The sequence below is a fragment of the Cicer arietinum genome, chromosome 7 (assembly GCF_000331145.2).
Source record: "Cicer arietinum cultivar CDC Frontier isolate Library 1 chromosome 7, Cicar.CDCFrontier_v2.0, whole genome shotgun sequence".
In the NCBI taxonomy this organism is placed as follows: Eukaryota; Viridiplantae; Streptophyta; class Magnoliopsida; order Fabales; family Fabaceae; genus Cicer; species Cicer arietinum.
This window is the reverse complement of record NC_021166.2, coordinates 54,537,462-54,545,834: the sequence shown is the minus strand read 5'-3', so window position 1 is coordinate 54,545,834 and position 8,373 is coordinate 54,537,462.

The following is an 8,373-nucleotide window of genomic DNA, read 5'->3' as shown; positions in this document are numbered from 1 at the left end:
CATATCCAATGAAGGGAAGTTGCTATTAGCACCCTACTTTTATACTATTTACTTTTTTTTAACTAGCATCAAAATTATATTAAAAAAGAGTATAAGGATATTCCACCTCATTAAATCAAATATTCTCTAAGATTAAACAGATTTTAAACATTTTAACGAGTTCATACATCAGAATACTTTCAATTCAAATTACTCCTTCCCCTAGATACAAACCAACTTTAAGATAAAGTTTTTATTTGAGCTAAAATTCTTAGACGGTCCGCTCATCTCCTTCAAAAATTATTTTGTTACGCATACTCTACAAATACTATAATTAGAGTTGTTAATTTGAAAACTTTATAATTATTGATCCGGTTCACATGTTGGAGAGATTAAAATATTTCATAATTATAAACTGTTTTAAAATTAACAAAATATTGAAGCTCATAAACTCCCCTAAACCCCTTTCCTTAAACCCAATAAAATAATAAATCAGAACTTTAAAAAATTATTACGATAACAGATCTAATATTTGAAGCTTAGTAATAAATTTTTTAAAGAGTACCTTGTAATTTGGAACTTTTTTTTGACAGTTCTAACTACAACATGACACTTGTAGTTCTTTTTGTCTTTCACCACCATTTCATGGTGCAAAAAATTATCAATCACATACACAATAGTCGCACCCAACCAATTATAAATTAATTGTCAAATATTATGAGAAAGAACAACCAAATATTAATTGATCAATTGATTCATAATTTTGAAAACAAAAAACAGAACTCGAACAGTTCTCCCTATTAGCAGTTCCTCGCATCAACAAAGTGTCTTTAGTTGGTAAATGATCCAACATTCTCCACACAAAACAATCATTTTGGATGGAATTGTTGTCCACCACATTTTTTACAACGGTTTTGCTAAAATAGGATTGGTTAGCAACAAGGGTTTGAGAAACAGAGATAAGCAGATGCAACAGAAAAAAATTATCAACTTCCAAATTCAATCCATTTATCATTATCATCACTTGAATGCACCACCTCTTGTAATAACAAAAACAAATTACTTAACAAATTATCCCATAATCTAGCCATGTCACCTCTACGTATCTTTAAAGCAACATAATCAATAGGATTCGCATTTACCAAATATCTCCACCACAAAGAAGCAAACTAAGGATCAATATTAACTTCATGGATAGCCCGTGATAAAGAGTTGTATTTATATAATAACAAATCAAACAATGCCACTTTCATTTAATTAAAATATTGCATTAAAGATCTCTAAATTTTTACTCTTAAACCACATTTCTGTTTGGCTAAACATACATTATCTCAACTAACTCAAAAAAAATTGAGTGTGAGTTGCACCACTCCATAGAAAATTTTGTTGCAAACTAGTAATAGTATGTAGAACCTTTTTTGGTGTTACTGTTAGTATTAGTATTACTCCTTTTGGTGAATTATTAACAACCGAGTGTTTCATTTGGTACCAATGCCCAACATTAAGGGCCCAATAAATATCAAACACTTGTTTTATACTAATCCACATCATCGATATTAGTTTTACTTTAAAATACTACCTATATAAAATATATTTTTAATCCACATCATCAATATGATTCTTATTTTAAAATACTACTTACATAAAATATATTTTTATATAATGATCTATGTGGGTAAAATTTATAAGTTTGAAAAACTTAAATCACTTTACAAATAAATCTCAAACTCAATCACAAACAAATCCTAAATTAACATTTTTATTCGTACTTGATACTCATTCAAGAAGAGGGAGAACAATGGAAATGTTCCATTGCCTGTTGCCTCCTACATCACATCTCAACCCAAAACCTTAAGGCATTAGGTTTATGGGTCATTATCCTTATATATCCAATATAGCCTCCATTCCTAGTCAATGTGGGACTAACTACTCATAATTGAATTCCAACATTTTTTACATTTGGGTGTTGAGTTTTTCTCACTATTATTTCAAAATAAAACAAGAAATGTGAATGATATTAATTTTCTTAAGTTTTTAGTTTTGTTTTGATGATTTCATTGTCAAAAAATGGTCAGAAAAATCATTGGATTTCCATTATGGTTCGCAGGTCATAACTGACACACTTAAAAGGTGAAGACAATATTAACATTGTAGTTTTCCATTGATTTATTAAAATGCACAATTTTGAATGTTTATAAAATTACTCATATAGTTCATCATGTAAAATGGATTTTACATGGGAAATATTAGTGTATAAATAGTAATCATAAGGTGTATTAGTATAATAGATGTGTCTTAAGATCCTATAGGACTACGAACCATATAAGAAAGGTTAGAATAAGCAAAACAAGATCAAGAACAATAACAAGATCAATCTCTAGATTGATGACCTATGAACAAGTACATCTAGGACAACAAGGATGAAAATGACACAGATGTTGCACCTTTTTGCAAAAAGTTCAGTTTGTGTACAAAGTAAAGATACTAACACCAAACAGCTACTAAAAGATCCTAGTCACAATATTCACCAAAGCATAACGAAGAACGTTCTAGTTACAAAGCAAGAATGTTTTGGATAAAATAGAACATTGTCTATTAAAACATCACTCTGAATAGGTGGATCCGTAACGACTATATGAGCTGTCATCAACCTTCATCATGCATATACGAATAACCTTAAGGTGAAGACAACGTCTAGAGTTTTAAGTGTAATCAATTCATCACTAAAACAATCATACTTTAGAAATCAAAGTTCTTCGATAAAGCAAAAGCTCCAGTTCTCTTACACTAGATTCAAGGATCTTTTTATTGAGTTTTTGTTGAAAATCAATCTCAAACATGTGTTTAGTAGATTTTTGATCCCTTAACCTTCCTCCATAATTTCATTTGAAACTCAAGACTATATTTATAAAGATAATTTGAGTGGTTTATAAAAATTCCTTTTTGTGATTAAAAGGTAATGTGTAAAAAAAATTATGGACTGAAAGGTAATTGTAAGAAATCATTTCAATATTGAAAGGTGAAAATTGATCAAGAATGATCAATAAATTTTGTGTGAAAGCAATAACGTTCTTGTGTAAAACACATTAGTGAAAAAACTCACAAATTGTAAGGAGTGAACATAGTCCACATTGGGTAAACTAAAATACATCATTGTCTGATTCTCTTATGTTCATCCTTAATTATTTATAACTCACGATCATTGATCATGTAGAAATAATTTGTTTCATTTATTTTTCACTAACCAATAACGTTCTGTATTTTTGTTTTGTAACCAAGATTAATATTGAGTTAATTTTAATATTAAAAGCAGGAATTAATTTTTTTTAAAAGGAACCACAATCTCATTCTCTTGCCTACTCATGATATTTCTCGTTACCAAAATCCGCACACGTTTTTCCTCAAGTCGTGCCATCATGTTGATAGTTAGTTGTACTAAAAGCATGAAACACGTGTATAATTGCCAGATTTTCTAATGAGCTTTAACCAATTCAGGTGTCTGCGTGACCTTTGTGGATCTTTGTAGATTTGATGAAGATCCGACTGGCCCATATTCAGTTGTCATTGTTGAGGAGAAATCCCAAATTAATATTTTGATGTAAACAAATAAGGATTAATTAAAGACTCTAATTATGATTCTAAATTATGTGTTAATTTTAACATGTGTTTTTAAATGTAATAATCCAAGATAGGTATAAATCAAATACAAGAGAAATCAGTTTAAAGAAAGAGCTAAAAATGAACAAAATTGGACCAATAACATTATTGGCATCAACTGGAAAACCAAGAACATTCTCCACGCTTCTGTCATTTTCAGCAAGCAAGATCAAATCAGATTTTAATGCAAGGAAAGCTCTTGCAAATGCGAATGGATTTCCAGTTCATATATTAGGAATATACAACTCTCATATGAGAAAAAGAAACACTCAAAGAGATCAAATATTAAAAGGCACAAATAAAGCAAAAGTGTCAAATGATCATTCTCATGTAATGGTAACATAAGTCTCCAACATGTTACACATAATCATCAACAACAAACATCTTTCTCCAGCATGATTAACAATTGTCCCAAGAATGATGACACCAGTCCAGAATGATACAAATATTCTCCAGCTTACTGACCACCATTCTCTAGTCTTGTTACATCATTCTTCGGCCTTGTTATATCATTCTCTAATCTGTTTTGTACAAATCAAAAGACAGTCTTAATCTGAATCGATTAGGCACATTTCTAAGATGTTTATGTGTATAAACAAAGGATCATCACAATTGAGAAAGATAAATTGCATATCATACGTTATTAACGCATAAGCAAAAATGCATAATGTTCAAATCAAGAATATTCAAAGTTAAAAAGTATAGTCTTTGGTTAAGACTGACATGTGACATCAATGCACCTTTTCAATGGTCATAATAGCTGTCATCAGCCTCCTTGAAGCCTATAAAAGGAATCACAAACTCAAGGAAGAAGTTGAACTTTCAATGCTAAGAAAATCCATCAATTACATACGCTTACATACTTTAAAACTTCTCAATTGCAAAAGAATCAGTTCTGATTCCCTCTTCATATATCCAGATTGCATTACTGAATTCTAAGAATCTATTCTCAAACACAAGTTGAGCATACTCAAGTTCTACCAATCTCTTTAAATCATTATTGTACAAACTCAATACTTTAATGATTGTTTATAGTTTGAGTAGCTTTTGTAAAAATCATTTTTATGGTTAAAAGGTGAATGGTAAAATCATCTCTAAAGATTGATAGATGATTTGGTTGAATCTTTTATGGGTGGAAAGGAATTGCTGTTACAGATGAAGGTTGATCTTAACAAAAACGGTATAAAATCAAGAACGTTATCCGTTTGAACACTTAGTGAAAAATCTCACAGTTGGGAGGACTAGACGTAGCCCGAGTTGGGTGAACCATAATATATCATTGTGTGATATCTCTTCCATTATCTCTATTTACTTTCAATCATTTTAATAATCAAGTTAAATAGATAAGCTAAAACTGTGATTTTTACTAACCAAGAACGTTATTTGTTTTCTGTTTCCATAATCAAGAACGTTCTATGTTTTCAATACCAAGATCAATATTGAGTTATCTTCTTAAGATTTTAACAGAAAATTTTAAATAGGTGAATTTACAATTCAAACCCTATTCCTTATAAATTGACATTTCTACTTCAGTCATTTATTCGTGTGACCTTACTTCGACTGAGGAAAATCTGATTACCCTAAATTCAACTGCTTGTCGTTATCGACTAACAACTTATTCATTTTTAGGGGAAAACAAAATTGTAAAAATAGTGAGTGATCGCCCTTTTGTTTTTATTCAAAAATGTGTTTACTTAATTTCCGATTCAATAATGTCAACAATAAAATGAAAAATATAACTGAATTTTTGAAAATAAGATTGATCGGAGATCACCCTAGTTATATTAGGAGCAATCTTAGTTGCATGTCTATTTACAAAATGAGTATTTCTATGTTGATAGAATAAATATAGAAGTCGTTTAAATACAAAATAATATTCCCAAATTAGGTTTCATCAACATGTGGATGATTTATACCTTTGACCACATTTTTTAATTCATGTTAGAAGGTGACTTATATTTCCAAATTTGGTTAACCTATTTTTGATAGTTTTTATTAACATTTTAATTAAAGGTGAAAGAATATATTTGTTCCTTTAATAGTTTTGTTTTGATTTTTGGTTCGTTTGATTCGAGCTATTGACCTAAACTAAGTTGTTTGTGAACTTGAATCGAATCGAATTCAAATTGAAAAATAACTAATTTTTATCGAGTCGAGTCAAGCTAAACAAAAATTCGACTAATTTCTAACTCATCAAAAAAAGAATGAATCTATAACACTCGTCAACTGTATTATTATTATTATTATTATTATTATTATTATTATTATTATTATTATTATTATTATTATTATTATTATTATTGTTGTTGTTGTTATTGTTGTTGTTGTTGTTTTAACCTCCAATCCATAGGAGAATGAAGTTATAGGGATCTAAATTTGAATAAAAAAGATAAATAAAATCTGATAAAAATTATTTTAGTTAAATTTAAATTTGATTTTTTTTGAATAATTAATCATTCAGTGAAGCTTGTTAACGACTTAAACTCAATCACATAATTAAATCATATTGTTTTTAAACACTATTAAAAGTAGTTTCTTAGTTTAACTTAAAAATCATTTTTATTTTTATTTTGACTAACTCAAAATGCTCAAACAAACAATGGGAACCATAAAATTGATATTTTTTTAGATTGATTTTTTATGAAATAATTCTGTTTGATTTTAGGATTTTATCTTTCTATGTTAGTATATTAGTTAGTTATTATGTTAGTATTTTTTTCCTTCACAAGAGATTAAACTTTGATCTTTTCACTCTTATTTTCTCCACTCCTTATCTAAAATCAATTGAGTTATCTGACTCTCCTTCGCCAAGATTTTGGGAGTTAAAACGTATTTTGTCAATTAAATTTTTTTCAATTATATCTTTGGTAAACTAAGTAACCACCACTTCACCCATACACTTTATTTGTGCTAGTTACTTTCGTTGATCTGATTTAAAAAAAAAAATGCTACAGGTCGATGCACACTCATTTTTGCTGTCATCGGGATGTAGCTATCGAATGCATATCTTTTGTACATACACTATGTTTTTTTTTTTACTCCCTTGATGATGTCAATTGTCATACATTTATATTGAAATGTTTATTTTGCCTTGACTTCATTTGTAAATGGAGACCATTATAGGATCTCATAAGCGATAGTAAGAGGTGAGTGGTCGATAATGATGAAGGTGATCGATGGCCGAGGTGGATGATTTGTGACAGTGGTCGTAGTTGGAGTTGATGGTCGATGGTGATTGCTGATCAATTGTTATTGGAGTGATGTTTATATTTATTGAATGATGATATATTAATTTTAAAATAATTCTTAAAAAAAAAGAAACCGATATTATAAAACTTATTTTTTGTTTTGTTGTTTTGAGTTTTAAGAAAAAACTGTTTTGCAATTAAGTAAAATTTCAACTTAACTTTATTTTACTTGAAGGTGTTTTGGTTTTGAAATTGACTTTTAAAACCAAATACCAGAATCTCACAACCATTGCAAATGAACCATAAAGTTTTCTATAAGTTTCCATCTTTGAATGTTAGACACTAAATATAAGTATTTCTTTAAAATGAAATTTGAATCTTAATTCAAAATATTTTGAGAGATCACCCCTTCTACTAGACTTAGACTTTACTTCGCAAAATTAGTTGATAACTAATAATTTATAGCTGTTAAGATAATTAAAATGTTTAATAAAATTAATGATTTAATAAGCTTAAAAATGTAAAATTACATAAAATAATATTCTTAATTAAAAATAATTTTTTTCAATTAATGCTTATAATTAATGTAAAATTACTACTTTAAAAGTAGCAATTTAAAAATATTTTTTTTATTAATTTAAAATTTATCAATTTGATATATTTTTATTTATTTATCTAAACCCTAAATAAATTATTTAAAATTATAATAAATAAATTATTTAAAATTATAATAAATAAATTATTTATTAAGTTGATATATTATTTATTTATTTAGCTATTTTATTAATTTTAAGATATAATAAATTAACTACTTTAATTATTATCAATTTTAAATTGTTTATAAATTAATTATTTATATAATTATTCATTTTAAATTATAATAATCAAAATAAAAGGTAAAAATAATTTATCTACAAGAATAAAAGTGAAATTGAAAGAAATATTAACTATACCCTACTTAAATTAATTTATAAAATACACTATAAACTTTAAATTAATACATAACGGTTATCGAATGCTGTATAACCTTAATATCCATTTATACGCGATCTATTTTTAAAAACTAAACAAAAACTTTGTAGTTGTATCATTCCACGTGTCTGAGTTGCATAGACAACCCGCGCTACATTGAGAAAAGTTGCACGGTTCGCGCTTTCCTCTGAAGCAAGCAACACAATTTTCTTTGGCGATTCCGCTCCCAAATCCACATTTCCTATTTATTGGGAAAAAATATTAAAAAGAAAGTTTATACCCAAGTAAAAATAAATAAAAAGATGAAAAGAAAGCATATGTTTCAGTTTACGAAACAGTCCTCTCTGATTTTTTTTTTTATTTTAATTTTTCAATTCGCGTGATTGAGATTTAATTTTTTCGGTTAGCTTATAAAGAAAATATATTATCAGTCAAAATCACAAAATTAAAGAAAATATAGTAGTATAATATTGTTATTTTATATCAATATAAAATTTATATACAACATCTTTATTAAACTAAGAAAATATAACTAAAAGAATTATTGTGTAAAAAGAAATTAAATTCTTATTTTAAA